This window comes from Pleurodeles waltl, chromosome 1_1, assembly GCF_031143425.1.
Source record: "Pleurodeles waltl isolate 20211129_DDA chromosome 1_1, aPleWal1.hap1.20221129, whole genome shotgun sequence".
Lineage (NCBI taxonomy): Eukaryota > Metazoa > Chordata > Amphibia > Caudata > Salamandridae > Pleurodeles > Pleurodeles waltl.
The window spans coordinates 251,501,905-251,518,290 of record NC_090436.1 but is presented as its reverse complement, the minus strand read 5'-3'; positions in this window follow the sequence as shown (position 1 = coordinate 251,518,290).

Genomic DNA, 16,386 nt, shown 5'->3' with positions numbered 1-16,386 from the left:
GGGGTGTTGCGTGTGTGTGTCACTCTGTTTTCCCTCCCCCTCCCCTGTGTTGTAGGTGCAGTACTCACCGTGGTTGCCGCCGCCGTCTTTCGTGCTCCTGGTAGAGGAGCAGGAATACTATCGGAGGGAGTATTTGGAATTCTGGCTCCATGGCGTCCTTGTTCCTCGTGGGTTGTGTAGAGGTGAGTGTTTCCCCTTCCAAGTCCTGTTTCCGCTGTGTTTTTGTTCGCGTTGAATCCGCCCCGGAAAAGGTGGCATATTGGCCTCTCATAGTAGTGTGGGCAGTACATTGTCTTCCGCCTGTCTGTTGGTGGTGACCGCTGCTGTGTTTGTTTGTACTGCCGTGGCGGTCGGAGTGTTAAAGTGGCTGTCTATGTTGGTGGTTTCGGCCATGCCCGTGATTCCATTTTTTTTAATGCCGGCCCGTTAGCAGTCTTACTGCCGTTTTAACACCGACCGCCAGGGTTGTAATGAGGACCCTAGTGTCTTGTTTGATACCAGTGCTGGTAGAATAGCAGGCGAAGTGCCCGGGGTGAAGGGGGCTGGCTTTCTACCATGGGTGGTGGGGGGCTGGAGTGAAGGTGATGTTGGTGGTAGAGGTGGCAACAGGAACAGATATTACAGCCTGTGTTTTTTGGGCAACCACCGGAAGGGGCTGGTCTGATTTGCAGGCCTCAGAGTCTGATGTTTCTACTGCGACCCGGCTCTTTGGTGTTGGTCGCTCCACCTTCTAATTCCCAGTGCCTCTCCTGCTTGCCCCATAAAGTCTGTACTGCATCTTCCTTGCCCTCTCCAGAGAAACCTGGAAGCAGATATATGCACACATCAGTTACATACTACAGAAGCCTGAACAAAAAGTACACACATCAAAGATGGTGAAATATCAGACATTTTACCAGAATAATCTCAATGAAGGGCACCCAATGGGACATAGCCATGTGCCTGATTTTGATTTTGGAAGACCAGCTGCTCAATCACAAATGTCATGGTTATACTTTCTACCTTATTACAAACACAATATATTATTCAGCACTTGTAATAAGACAGATGGAATATCTGTAATGTTTGTGACAGACTACCCATATGCAAAACTCAAAATTATGATCTGTTAATAAATTAACTTAATATAAAGCTAATCTTTCCTAACTATTCACAATTGTGATCCAATCACAGTGTGTCACATCTAAACAGTTATTTGTAGGTGACACCCTGGGTCTGATTCAGAGTTTGGTAGACAGGTTACTCTATCACAAACATTACAAACATCTTCTACAAGTTATTACAAGTGCCACAGCACCTGTAGTAAGGTCACTGAGTAACCCATCTGTCAAAACTCTAAATCAGGTACTTAGTCACAAATCTGACATACATTTTGGCCATTTCATTACAAGTTAGATATGCTTCAATTCACTTGGAAAAGGGTGTATGCCTATTCAGCCATGCTTTTAACTATTAACTACTAATAGATCTGTCAAAATCAAACCCGAGCACATAATTATAATTTTGCTTCGAAATATTGTTGACCAGTGATATTCTGTGTTTGAGGTATACTACTAGCCTACACCCAGCATTCACATTTGTACATTTCTGCTATCACACTTTCACAACCATATGTACCTCTGCTAAAAATAAACCTGTGTCTGTCAATGTTTAGGCCAACCGTTGAACAACAGTGTGTTCATATGATTGTCCAGAACCTGGATGTCTTATACAAAATGTTGCCTGAAGTAATGGCCAAGGGACACTATCTATGTCAGTTAATGATATAAAAGCACAGTTGTGACAAGACATCATATTAAATATTGATATGAGCATGTCCATAACTGTTTAAGTCCACTACAGGAGAGCGAATTTCATGAACCACTTGATGGAAGAGCAGGTTAGAAATATTTTTGAGGGCATAATCCATAAGTAGCAGATACATCATCAGCAAAGTTACAAATACAGTAATAATATGTCTCACCTATAGTGTGAAGATTTTGTTACTATATCCCGTCCACCGTATAACAACTGCATTATATGCAACTGTACTTGAAATAAGGTGGAAGGGATATATGTCACATTAGAGACACAGCAGCTGTCCAGCAAACTGTAAATTATGGCTAAAGTCTAATATATCCTATGGCCTGTAATAGGAATTTCATTCTACTTTTTTTTTTTTTTTTTTTATAATTAAGTTATATTGCAACCGAAAAACGGGAAAGATTAGTTGAGAACAACATACATACTTTTTCAGTTGAATACACCTACCCCCTTGTTGTTTTTCCATGGGCTTAAGATCCCCATCCAAGTCAGTGTAGGCCACTGCCAGCATACACCGCATCAAGGTGGGATGGGGGAGGGAGGTCAGCGACTGCCGCCCCTGCTTTTTTATTTTGCTCGGAGCACCTCAAGACCAGGAGCAAGTGTAACACATTAATAAGCATGTACACTCCATAACTGTGCAGGTCGTTGGCATAGGAGAGCCCTACATCACCAGTCTTTGTGCAAATTTCAAGGTTCCACCCACGACTCGCTAATGCTAGGCAACAGCTCCATCCCACAAGAGAGGGCAGAATTTGCACCAAGGCCGGGCCTGACTTGAGGTAAAGTTTCAAAAATTCTGTTAATGTGATATTTTTGTAGGAACCGTCCAAACATAATTTCATGTTTGCCCGTCCAAACATAATTTTACTTATGTTTGCTTTTGTGATTATATTTTTCAGGGGACTGAGCTGCGTTGTAAGTGGCTTTTAACACCTCTGAGAATCCCAACAACACCGGGGCAGGTCTGCTTCAGTGAACCCCTTTTGCAAACAAAGGGTACTGTTGAGCATTCTGTGGCTCCTGGAGGCCCGTTTCAGGTGCCTGGACAACTTCTTGATGACGATTACCAGCAGGAACCCCAGTGTGATGTTGCTGACATGCACTAGAATCTGCCACCACTAAGGAGAGTGGCAGACCTCAGACATGAACTTAGTGAATATATCTTAACCTTAAGGAAAATGTCATTTGTTTGTATTCCATATGAACGTATGTCCTCTTCAACAGTGTATGTTATTAATTCACTAACTTTATTTCCGATTATTTTTTTTTCATTATATTCAAACTGTTTGTTTTTCAAATAGGCTTCGAAAGTATAATAGTATATTGCCAATAGCTTACATATCATAATGTGCATGATGTATAAGAATTTCTTTTTTACAACTTTTGATGTCTGATTCTCTGAAAATGGTTAAAATTGCAAAAACATTGTAAAGTTAGTTTAAAAATTAATATTCCTGTATAATTCTTCCTAAACCATGTCATTCTGTCATCTGCTGGGGTACTTGCCAGTCAGATACAGGTTATTTTGGTACCATTTATGACTGCATCAAAGCATAATATATGTGTAAAACCAGAAATAGCCCAATGGGTGACTGAAGACTGCCATTTGTGTTACTGATGTATCTGGTGAACCAGCTGCAAACAAAATGTAACACAGACTTTATCTTTTCTTTGTTATTATGCCTCATAATATTTGTTTTATTTTATTCTGTACAGATTGCTGACGTAAATGCTAAAGCTACACTCTAGAATTGCACTTTGTGTATGAATATACAACAAAGGATCACAATATAACAGTATTCATATAATAATGTATGTCAGTACTAATTTGATGGCTATATGTCCGGTCCTAGGCTACATCCAAATCATGACCTTCATATTAATAAATCTCATTTTATAAAGACATATAATGATTTTATTCATATTTTATTATATCACATCAAATACATTGTAAACTGTACAATAAATTAAGTCAGTCATACCACACACACACACAAAAATCCTATATACAAATAATTATCAAAGTACATACAAAAATAGCTACAAAAATATTATAACAATAGTATGATATATTGTAAATCTATATACATATAGCAAACAATAAATAAAATCCAATACATCAACCAAGGGCCTACGCACGTTTCGGGAATCCTCTCATATGGAGGCCACCTTCATCAGGGCCGTTCCCAAATGTGCATTCACAAAATAGATACAACTGCCATAGGGCAGACACTTACGTTACACAAAATGCCGATTCCTTGATATGTGTCACATTAGATGATGTCTAATATATAAAACACATAGAAAAAACAGCCTTGTAATCGTAGAGTACCATATCCAAATTATTAGATATATACAATATATGTATTATATATACGCTACCCATGCTCAAAGATACATTCATAGAACAAGGTTTAAAGGTACCACATGCAGTTACAAATATAAATAAACTCCATTAATATGATATACTGAAGAAGAACCAGAAGAAAAACCAAAATAAAAGATAGCTATAGCCTCATACCGATAGGTCCCATCATATCCATAAAGTGCACCTCATGCTCTTACATTTTTATAGGCACCCGTGATGTTCATTAGTCAAACATGTGCCATAAGGTCCCACAACTCAGTTCTAACCAATATAGGACATGAGATCAGTAATTCACTAATTCCATTTACATATTACAGTCATGCGTTTACCTGACACAGTCTCTTGATAGGAGTCATGGTAGAGAATAAACGGTCTTTCAGATGGAAAAAACAACAGACTACTTAGCATCCACCATATTGTCCATTCTAGTATTAAATATATTGAATTGCCTAAAAGGTACAACCAATTAGTGGCTACAAAGATAGGTACAGTCTTGCTAGTAATTAAGTTCCGTTATAGGAACAAAATCTCATGTTATTAATTTTACTTTTATTGTTTTGTGGCTCATTAGAAAAAGACCATCTATCCCAGACTGCCGTACTAGTTTGAATCCATCACGTCGGATATCTGTATAAATCTAAAAGCAAACAATATGGCATTGTCTACCTGGCTTTATGCACAAATATCCATTTCTTGAAACTATTAGTTCTATATTATGCTCTACTTCCAACCTGCAAATCATCGCCTACCCGTTTGTAATGGATGACAACAGGCTACTCAATTATATTCTTATTATGTTAAACCCAGCATAAGGTTGCTACAACTATAGGCTTAACACTAAAAATTACTGACGTAAATGGTCCCGCCACAAGCACTTCACTATAAACGATTACCGTGTTGTGCGGTAAAACACGAACACACGTAGTTCAAATCAGCGTGCCTACCTTGCAAACATGCGGGTTGAAATGCTTTCCTTTTAACCTCCTAGTCACGTGACTACACCAGATTTACAGATTTAGGCATGACGATCTAAGGTCCAATATACCTAGATAGGATCTATGGAACCAAAACGGGCGCCATATTGAAATAGGGTAGATGACCCAGTAGTGTATGGGACTGTATCTTATATATGAATCGAAAAATAAATTTATAACACACGACTCACAGAAACAAATTTCTTATCTAACTAAATCAAAGAATCCATTTTATTATTAAAAATGTTTAATTCCTGAAAAAATAAATAAATAATACTATCCACAAAAAAGGCACATCATTTTCACTGATTTTACCTAAACAATATTACTGAAAAACATAAATCTCCATAAATACTAACAGACATCATCTATGAAATAGGAAAAAAGTAAGTAAATAAATAAAAAAAATGGAGCAGACCCAGCTTGGACACCTTCACATTTTGTTCCTATTCAGTCTGAAAAAACCTCTCTTCCAGTGAACCTAAAAAAGGGGAGAGCAAGATCCATAAGGCCAGGAACTCACTAACCTATAAGGGAATTTAGTCAAAAATATTTTCCCACGGAATATATTCATTAAGTCCATTTTTACAAGTATCCAAAGTAAAAATCCAATATACTTCTCTTTTTCTCCTCAATTTATTATCTTCAGTACCGATCAAATTTCCTGATCTTTTCTAGAATTATCCATGTTAGATCCTCTATTTTATGTCCAAAGTTCATCCAATGTTGGATTCAGGGAGCTCCCTCCCTATTATTGCGTATAGCAGACATATGCTCCAAAATTCTTACTCTTACCTCTCGTCCAGTCTCACCAACGTATCCTAAAGTGCAAGGACAGCAAATCAGATATATACAATTAGCTTTTCTGCAATTTGTCATACCCATCAATCTAATTTTCTTTTGATTCCACTGCGATATATCTCTTGACACGTTGGATCGCACCAATTTGTTACAGATATTCAGATTTTTTTCTAAAGGCAAGTAGCGGGCGTTCTAGAGGTGGTAATTCTTTAACACTATTGAGTATGTGCTATTTATTCAAAATTATTTTTCTAATTTTGTCATTTAAGTTAGAATGTTGTATGACATACATTTGAGATTTGGAATCTTTATCTTGTTTCTCAAACAACCTCTCCCTGTTGTAATATTTGGCACTCTTATAGGACTCCCCAATTATTCTCTTGGGATACCCTCGTAATGAAAGCTTTTGCTGTAAAATGATCGCATGGTGGTCATACTCCTGTATATTAGTACAGTTCCTACGGGTACGTAGAAACTGACTAAAAGGTATTCCCTGCTTTTTACTTCTTGGATGAAAACTGTCAAAATGAAGTATGGTAATCTTAGCCGTAGGTTTCGTATATAGGGACAGCTCTAGTTGGAAATTGTTGTGTCCTATCCAAATATCTAAAAACTCAACCTTATCTCTGCTTTTATGAATGGTAAACCTCAGATTGGGATCACAGACATTGATCCATTCACAGAACTCATTAAGGGATTCCTCTTCTCCAGACCAGATGAAAAAAATATTGTCAATATAGTGAGACCAGGAATTGATATTCTCATAGAAAGGAGCTATTTCATTATAGATATGGGCTTCCTCAAAATTTCCCACATAAATGTTCGCTACACTGGGGGCACAAGCTGCCCCATGCTGACTCCTTTTCTTTGTTGATATATCATTCCATTAAACTCAAAGAAGTTTTCTTGAAGAACAGTATCTAAACATTGAAGGACAAATTTGAGATGATCATTCAACCCTTCTCTCTCAAACAAATGAGCAACAGCCTGCCATGCTTCCCTCTGTGGGATGTTAGTGTATAAGGCTTCAATGTCCATGGTAACTAAAATCTGAGTAATAGGATTGTAAGGGATACCTTCTAATTTGGAGATAATATGTGCTGTATACTTTATATAACCAGGCAAACCCACCACTCTCTGTTTTAGAAATTTCTCTACATACTTTGATAGTGGTTCAGTAAGTGAGCTCACAGTTGGCACAATCGGGCGAAGGGGAGGATCCTCCAAAGTTTTGTGTATCTTTGGTATCCCGTACATTACAGGGATCCGAGTAATTCGCGGGTTCAGATATTGGTATTCTTGTTCACAAATGATGCCCCTACTGTGTGCCTCATTACTGATTTTATGCACCTTTGTTTTTACACATGTTTGCCAATTGTTTTTACACTTAATATAATGTTCCGGGCTATTCAACATTAGTTGCATCTTTTGTTTGTATTCGTCTATGTCCTTCAAGGCTATACAGCCCCCTTTATCGCAGGGTTTTTACTATGATCTGTTTATTTTGCTGGAGTCCAACAAGTGCCTGTTCATATTTGGTAAGATTATAGGGAGGTCGCGGTACAAATCTAAGCATAGCTTTGATCTTTTCTAGAACGTTCACAAAAATCTTAATTTCTGGTCCTACCATGTCCAGATTTGGTACAAAGGTCGAAGCAGGTTTTAAACCTGATATATTAATCTCCATATTAGTAGGTCTCCCTTCAAAAAATATTTTAAATCGAATACGCCTAAAAAAGGCAAAGAGATCTGAAATCAATCTGAATTGATTGATAAGAACACTAGGGACAAAGGACAATCCTTTTTTCAATAGGGTATCAATGTCTTTATCTATCGAGGCAGAGCTGAGATTGAACACAGGTTCCTACAATGCTTTTGTAGCACTGCATAAAACTGTTGATGTATTGGATTTTATTTATTGTTTGCGTATATGTATATAGATTTATAATATATTACACTATTGTTATAAAATTTTTGTAGCTATTTTTGTATGTACTTTGATAATTATTTGTATATAGGATTTTTTGTGTGTGTGGTATGACTGACTTAATTTATTGTATAGTTTACAATGTATTTGATGTGATATAATAAAATATGAATAAACTCATTATGGGGGTCATTACAACATTGGCGGTAAAAGCCGCTTACTGCTGTGCAGAAGACCGCCAACACACCGCCGCGCCCGCGGAATTCGACCATGGTCATTATGACCCAAAGCCCAGAATCCGCCAAAATCTAGACACCCACACAAGTCCGCCACACCAAAGGTCAGTGATAAACTGGCGATAACAAAACCTCCACTGTCACGCCAACAGGAATACGCCCACACTATCACGACCCACGAATCCACGCATCGGTCTTTCAATCGTGGTATTCCATTGGCGGTACACACCGCCGTGCTCAAAATACACACACATTTACAAAACACTACCACATTGGACAAATCGAAATACACACACCTGATACACATACACACACGACTCCCACACACTCAATACAATATAGAACACATACCCACATCACCCACAAACCCCTACGACCACAACTGCGACTGAAGGCCAGAGAGAGACACCACCATCTACAAACTAGCATCCACAGGCACTCAACACCATCGCTCACATAACATCCATGCACCTCACACAACACACCTCTAAATATCACCCCACACACCACAACACACACCACCCTACTCATCACCCACACCACCTCATGGCTCCGCAAAGACACCCCAGGTTTTCTGAGGAGGAGCTCAGGGTCATGGTGGAGGAAATCATCCGGGTAGAGCCACAGCTATTCGGATCACAGGTGCAGCACACCTCCATAGCTAGGAAGATGGAGCTATGGCAAAGAATCGTGGACAGGGTCAAAGCAGTGGGACAGCACCCAGGAACAGGGGATGACATCAGGAAGAAAATAAGTTACTTACCTGTAACTGTAGTTCTCCAGTATTGGAATCTTTCATAGATTCACATGCTTGAATCATTCCCCGTCATCGAGATGGGAGTCCCCGGTATAATTTACACAAGTAGTGTCAAGATATATTAACAAAGAAAAAGGCCCTAGGCCTCTTCAATTTAATAGTCTATGAGAGTCATTTTGTGAAAAGGACCAAACTTGAGCATCCACCAATCAGACGACAGCACCTTCTAGAATCCTCCTGAGAGAAGCTCCAGCACCTCAGATTTTCCAAGCACAAGTGCGTACAATATAGGAAAAAAGAGAGAGAGAGAGAGAGAGAGGTGAAGTGAGCTTCTTCGGGGAGACGGGTGGGTCGCATGTGAATCTATGAAAGATTCCAATACTGGAGAACTACAGTTACAGGTAAGTAACTTATTTTCTTACTCTAGTATTGGAACTTTCATAGATTCACATGCTTGAATCAGAGTAGAGAGCAGTAGCTATGCACATTGTAGTATAATAACATATTTGATCGAAAACACCTTGATGAATGAAACCTCATTATATTCCTGTATATAAATCTATGCAACTATAAAGGCATACACCCATTTATATATCTATATATATCAACTCACATATACATATATATATATATGTATATCCACACTTGATTCCCTTGGTAAAGAGAAAGACAGCACTCCGCGGGCATCTTAATTCATCCGGGTTTATTGCCACAAAAGGAAAGAACGCGTTTCGGCGTTGCCGCCTTCGTCAACTTATGAATACACACAAAGATATCCAGAATGACAGAGCAAAAAGTATATCATAACACGTATGTAATATGAATACTATCATTAGAAATGACCACTTATCTGTCTGTAACAATGTTCTCTTACTCTTGTTTACTTTCTCTTTTTGTTTTTTTTTCACTGTGTAAGCGAATATAAAGGATATAAACAATGTGCATACCTGTTCTAGGATGGAGGGATGGAGAAGAGATGGCTCACCTTCACCTGAAGAGATTCCTGAGAACCGCTTGACCCACTGCTACCTCTCCCTGAGATAGAGATTCCAAGCAGTAGTGTTTTGTGAATGTATGATAGCTCCTCCATGTCGCTGCCCTACAAATGTCTTGTAGTGAAACTCCGGCAAACAGCGCCGCTGACGATGAGACTGCCCTCGTGGAGTGAGCATGTACAGGTGAGTGCAGAGGTTTGCCCGCTGCTTGATGGCAGAAGCGAATGGCTGAGGCGATCCATCTGGAAATACTCTGCTTGGAGAGTGGATGCCCTTTCCTAGGAGCACTGTATGCTACGAATAGCTGATTAGGGCGTCGGAAAGATTTAGTCCTGTCCAAATAGAATTGAACACATCTTTTAACGTCTAAGGAGTGTAATGCCCTTTCAGCCAGCGTAGATGAATGAGGAAAAAAAGATTTGAAGACTAAAGGTTCATTGATGTGAAAGTCTGAAGGAACCTTTGGAATAAAATGCAAGTTAGTGCTCATTAGCTGTCTGTTGTGTTTAAGCTGTAGGAATGGCTCCTGAATGGAGAGAGCTTGAACCTCACTGACTCGCCTAGCTGATGTGAGAGCTACCAATTAAGCAACCTTCCATGAAAGGAACTTGAGAGAAGGACGATGGATCGGCTCAAACGGATGTTTCATCAGTTGTGCTAAGACGATATTTAGGTTCCACGAAGGAGGTGGTGGTCTGAAAGGAGGGAAAACTCTGAAAAGCCCCTTGAAGAACCTCTTAATCAGACGAGAGGAGCAGAGTGAGGGTGAAGCATCCGAACATCTGTATGCAGCTATCGCTGCTAGGTGAACTTTAATGGAAGAATGTGCCAGGCCAGCTTGAGCTAGCTGCAATAGGTACGGTAATATTTCCTCTGGTGGTGAGACTAATGGGTCAATCTGTCGTTGATGACACCAGACACAGAATCATCTCCATTTACAATAATACGTTTTATTGGTGCTATCCGCTCTGGCTTTTGACAAAATACCCCTACACTCCTGTGGGATATTCAAATGTGCGAACTCCCTGTGGTCAGGAGCCATGCTGATAAACGCATCGACTTCAGATCCGGGTGCCAAACCTGGCCTTTGTTCATTGTTAACAATTGGGGTAACAACTCCAGCGGAATGTGAGGCTTGATTGACAGAAGAAGACGTTCCGCGAACCAATGCTGACGTGGCCAGTACAGAGCTATCAATATCAGAATGCACGGCTCTGCTTTCATCTTCGCGAGGACCCGTGGGATCAACGGAATTGGAGGAAAGGCGTAAGCAAAGATGTCCGACCAGACTATCGAAAACGCATTCCCCCAAGATCCCTTCTGGTAATGCCAACTTGCGAAGAACTGGCATTTGGCGTTGTGATTGTTTGCAAACAGGTCTACTGTTGGTGTTCCCCACTGGGAAAAAAAGTGGACCACTATTGACTGGTCTAGTTCCCACTTATGGCAGTTCGACTTCTGCCTGCTGAGTGCATCTGCTGTCTTGTTGTTTATTCCCAGCAAGTGTACCACTGATAGTGTGATGCCTTGCTGCGAGGCCCAATTCCAAATTGTTTGGGCTTCTCTGGAGAGAGTGAGAGATCTTGTGCCTCCTTGTTTGTTGAGGTAATGCATTGTGGTGGTGTTGTCTGTCCTTATTACCACTTGTGATCCTGAGATCTTGGGAAGAAACGCCTGTAAGGCCAGGTGCACTGCTCTGAGCTCCAGCCAATTGATATGCATTGATGCCAGATGCTGTGGCCATTTGCCACTTATTTGCAGATCCTTCAGCACAGCTCCCCAGCCTTCCAGGGATGCATCCGTCGTTATGGTCCACGGAGCTGGCTGCTGTAGAAACGAAAGGCCGATTGATAGATGATGTTTTAGAGACCACCATCTCAGAGCCCTGAGCATTGTTGGAGTTATGTGTATCTGATCCTAGAAAGTCCCTGACACTTGGAGCCATTGACAATTCAGTTGCTCCTGTAAGGGGCGCATTTTTAGACGGCATAGAGGAACTAGAGGTATGCATGAAGACATCATGCCCAATAGAGACCTGAACAGATGGACAGTAACCTTGCTTCTTTTCTGTATGGAACTAGTTAGAGTCAGTAACCTTTGGTGCCTCTCCAATGTGGGACATGCCATGGTGGATTGTGTGTCCAGTTTTGCCCCTAGAAAGGTAAGAGGCTTGGATTTCTCCCAATTGATGGTGAGTCCGAGGTTGGTTAGCAAGGAAACGCACCTTTTTGTTGATCTGTGCGCTCCTGCGTAGATCTTTGCCTCTATCAGCCAATCGTATAAGTAAGGAAAAATGTGGTGTTTTCTCCTTCTGAGAAAGGCTGCGATTGGTGCTAGACATTTGGTAAATATTCTGGGAGCTGATTTCCGTCCGAAAGGAAGGACACGGAATTGAAAATGGCTGCCGGCTACGGTGAATCTCAGGTATTTTCTGTGGGCAGGGTGGATGGGTATGTGGAAGTATGCGTCTTTCAGGTCTAGCGTAAACATGAAATCTCCTCGGTTGAAACGCAGGAGGACGTCCTGTGGGCTGATCATACAGAACTATTGCTTTTTTAAGTAGGCATTTAGCTCCCTTAAATCGAGGATCGGCCTCCAATCCTTCCACTTTTTCTGAATGAGGAAGAACCTGGAATAAAATCCTGTTCCCCGCTGGGCTCGAGGTACCTTCTCTATAGCTCCTTTGAGAAGCATTTTGTCGATCTCCTTCTTGAGTTGTTGAGGGTATCTTGAAGGAGTCCTGCGGGAGGGCTGGAGGGAGGTAGTTGGGTGAATTCTAAAGTATGGCCCCGTTTCACTAATTGTAGGACCCACTTGTCTGATGTGATGGCTTGCCATTGTTTGAGGAATAGAGATATCCTCCCGCCCAGATTGAAAGGAGGAGAATTGGACGTAGCCGGAGCCTCAGATGCATCAGGTTCTACGAGTCGAATCTTTGGCCGCGTGGGTAGAGCGTCCACAACCTCCAGGTCTACCATAGGCTGGTTGCGGGTGCTGCCTCTGTGAGTAGTATTGGCGATATTGTTGGGAAGAGGAAGGATAGGTGGAATATCTGTGCTGTTGATATCCTCCTCTGTATGAGGGTTGGCCACGCCCTCTAGGTCGAAAGGAAGACTTTCGATATTGCAGGGTCCCTAGTGACCTTGCTGTGTCTGTGTCCGATTTGATGGATTGTAAGGCGTCATCAATGTGTTTCCCAAATAACACCTGGCCATCAAAAGGTAAGTCCAAGATTTTATTTTGCACCTCTGGACGGAAAGAGGTAGCTTTAAGCCAACCATGCCTTCTAAGCACCACTTCAACGGCGAGCTGTCGAAAAGCAGTGGTTGCTATGTCCACTGCACAGTCGATAAGTTCTGCAGACGTGCGTTGACCCTCCTGTACAGTTTTGTTTACCTCTGATCTTGTATCTTCCGGCAACTGGCTAATATAAGGTGCAATGTCCGCCCAAAGTTGCCTATAAAACCTAGCCAGTATAGCCAAAGAGTTGGCAGCACTTACCACTAGGCTAGCCATAGAGGAAAATCTTTTACCTATATTATCTAGCCTTCTACCCTCTTTGTCTGGGGGTGCGGAAATCGGGGCAGAAGGATTCTTAGATCTTCTTTGTGCTGCCTGAGCTACCACCGAATCCAGAGGAGGGTGTCCAGTTAGACATGTTGGTGCATCGTCCGGTGCTTTGTATTTCTTATCTAAACGAGGCAGTACTGCAGTAACTGTAGCCGGATTATGCATGACTTTAAGACCCTCTTCCCACAGGTAATTAACCATCGGGATAGAGCGCACGGATTTCTGAAAAGGCTCCTTAAAGTTGTAAAGGGAACAGTCTGTTTGCTTGGTTGGCATTGGTAAAGCAAAACGTTTGGCAGCTCTTTCTTAGGAGATTGTGAAACCCTCCTATGTCTTCTGGTGGGGACTCCACCTTAGATTGAGAAGGAGAAGGAGGAGCAGGGATGATGTATTCGTCCCACTCGGAGTGAGTGTCCAGGAGCTCCCCTTCTTCCTGATCTCCCTCTGAGATGTCCATATCCTGAGGAAGTGTCATATCAGGAGTAGCCACATTTGTGAGAGGTAAGGAAGTTGGCCTCTGATGTGGAGTGGTAGAGACGGGCGATGGGGGAGGTTGTTCCCCTTGAGGGGGAAAACGCCTGCTGTAATCAGCCAACATCACTCTGAGATCAGTCAATAGGGAGGATGGAATATATGCTCCCTGTTGGTATTACTGTTGTTCTGTATAAAATTGGGGGTCATAGGCTTCCTCATACTCCTCCTCTTCCTGATACTTTACGTTCAGTTGGGATGGACTGTGGGCTGTTCCAAATGGCCCCTCATCATCTGAGTCTTCGTCCCCCTCTAAAAGGTGCACTGGAACAAGGGAGGACACCTTACTAGGTGATGTATGAGTTGGCGTCAGCTTTTCCACACTTTTTTGATGTTTCTCCCTCGTCGACGGCGCATACATAGACTTAGTCGTGGGCAGTGTCGTAGACGCTGGGCACACGGAGATTTTAATAGAAGAAAGTCTCGCCGACGAGGCTGAAGTTGTAGCTGCAGTTCTCGTTGACGGTGGGGTATCTGTCCTCGTCGACGTAGTAGTCGGCAGATCCGTCGACGGTGGAAGCGCAGAACTGGATGTTGTCGTCGGAAAAGTACTCATCGATGAATCCGTCGTCGACAGTGCTTTTTTCCCAGTTACAGAGGATGGCTTCTTAAAAGGCACAGATGGTGGTACAGAGAAAGTTTTTCTGTGCCTCTCTGAACTGGTAGAATGACCTCTCCCCTCTTTCCTGGAAGCTTTCTTAGGGGAGGAAGATGGGCTGCGGCCCTTATAAGACCCCAAAGCAGTCTTTTTGTGGGCTTTTCTTGAGAGTTGGGAGGAAGATCTTGAGCCTGATCTCGCCCTCTTTGATGATCTCTTGGATGTTGAAGATTGATCACTCTCAGAGTCAGAAACTGGATTTTCTCTGTGTTTTAGTTTCTGCAGCCATATCAATAATCTGCCTTCCCTGTCCTTTAAAGTCTTAGAGGAAAAGGTACGACAAATCTTACAGTATTTAGCTGAATGGTCTGGGTATAGGCAGTAAATGCAGTCCTGGTGAGGGTCTTCAGAATGAAGCCTTTTCTTTCCACAAGTCTTGCAGTCTCTGAAAAGACCCTTCTTCTCCTTGTCAGACATAGTTGGAAAATAGTTGACAAACCAAGTTAGATAGGTTTCTCTGAGAGAAATTGTTGAAAAGGTGTGAAGAAAGAGCAGAGCTCTGAGGAAACTCCCTAGCACGACGGGCGGTAGAAAATCTGAGGTGCTGGAGCTTCTCTCAGGAGGATTCTAGAGGGTGCTGTTGCCTGATTGGTGGATGCTCAAGTTCGGTCCTTTTCACAAAATGACTCTGATAGACTATTAAATTGAAGAGGCCTAGGGCTTTTTTCTTTGTTAATATATCTTGACACTACTTGTGTAAATTATACCGGGGACTCCCATTTCGACGACGGGAATGATTCAAGCATGTGAATCTATGAAAGTTCCAATACTGGAGTAAGAGGTGAAACGACTTACAGGGGAAGGTGCGTTCCATGGTCTCAAGACACCACATCGCGGTTCAAAGGACTGGCAGCGGACCCCCACCTCCTCCCCCACAACTAACAACATGGGAGGAGCAAGTCTTGGCTATACTGCATCCTGAGGGCCTCGCAGGAGTAGCTGGAGGAATGGACTCTGGTAAGTCAAATCTTTACTACTTGATCCCCCACCCAACCTGCATGCCATCACATACCCCTACGCTCGCCCTCACCATCATCACTCCAACTCCTCACACATCTCCAAATATCACAAACCGCACATCCCAAACCCAACCCCTGGATGCAACACCAAAGCATTGACACCCATCACCAAAGCATGGCCACTGCACATACCCATATACCCCCCTAACCCATCATCACACAAGGTCCTACACAGGAATGCAAGCACTGGGGTACACGGTCACCCACCCATTGCACACTATGGCACACACAGATGCAATAATCATGCTTTTACACCCCTGTAGGATCCCTACCCAACGTCACCGGACAGGAGGGTCCAGATATGTCCACTCCACCCACAGAAGAGACAGCAGCTCTGTCCAACTGGATCTATATGACCAGCCCGGCCCATCTGGGACCTCGGGACAGTCGGTTCCCCTCACAGTGGCACAAGCCACTACAGAGCTTCCCTCTCTGGAAACACCAGCACAGCACCAACCCAGCGGGCCCATACCTCTGTCCCCAGGACATGTCAAGCAGCAGTGTGTCCACCACTACAGGGAACCCAGGCTAACCCACCACCCCAACAACAACAGGGACCTGGGGGCAGTTGGCACACAGTCCAGGGGACAGAGGCCCAGGAACACAGGGGAACTGGGAGGGCTGCTGTGCGACAGGAGGAGGACAGGGCCAGGGAACCCACTCTCCACAAGGCCCTCTCCAACATCATGGGAGCCTACCACCATTCCTAGGAGACAATGGCAACGGTTCTGGCCAAGTTTCATG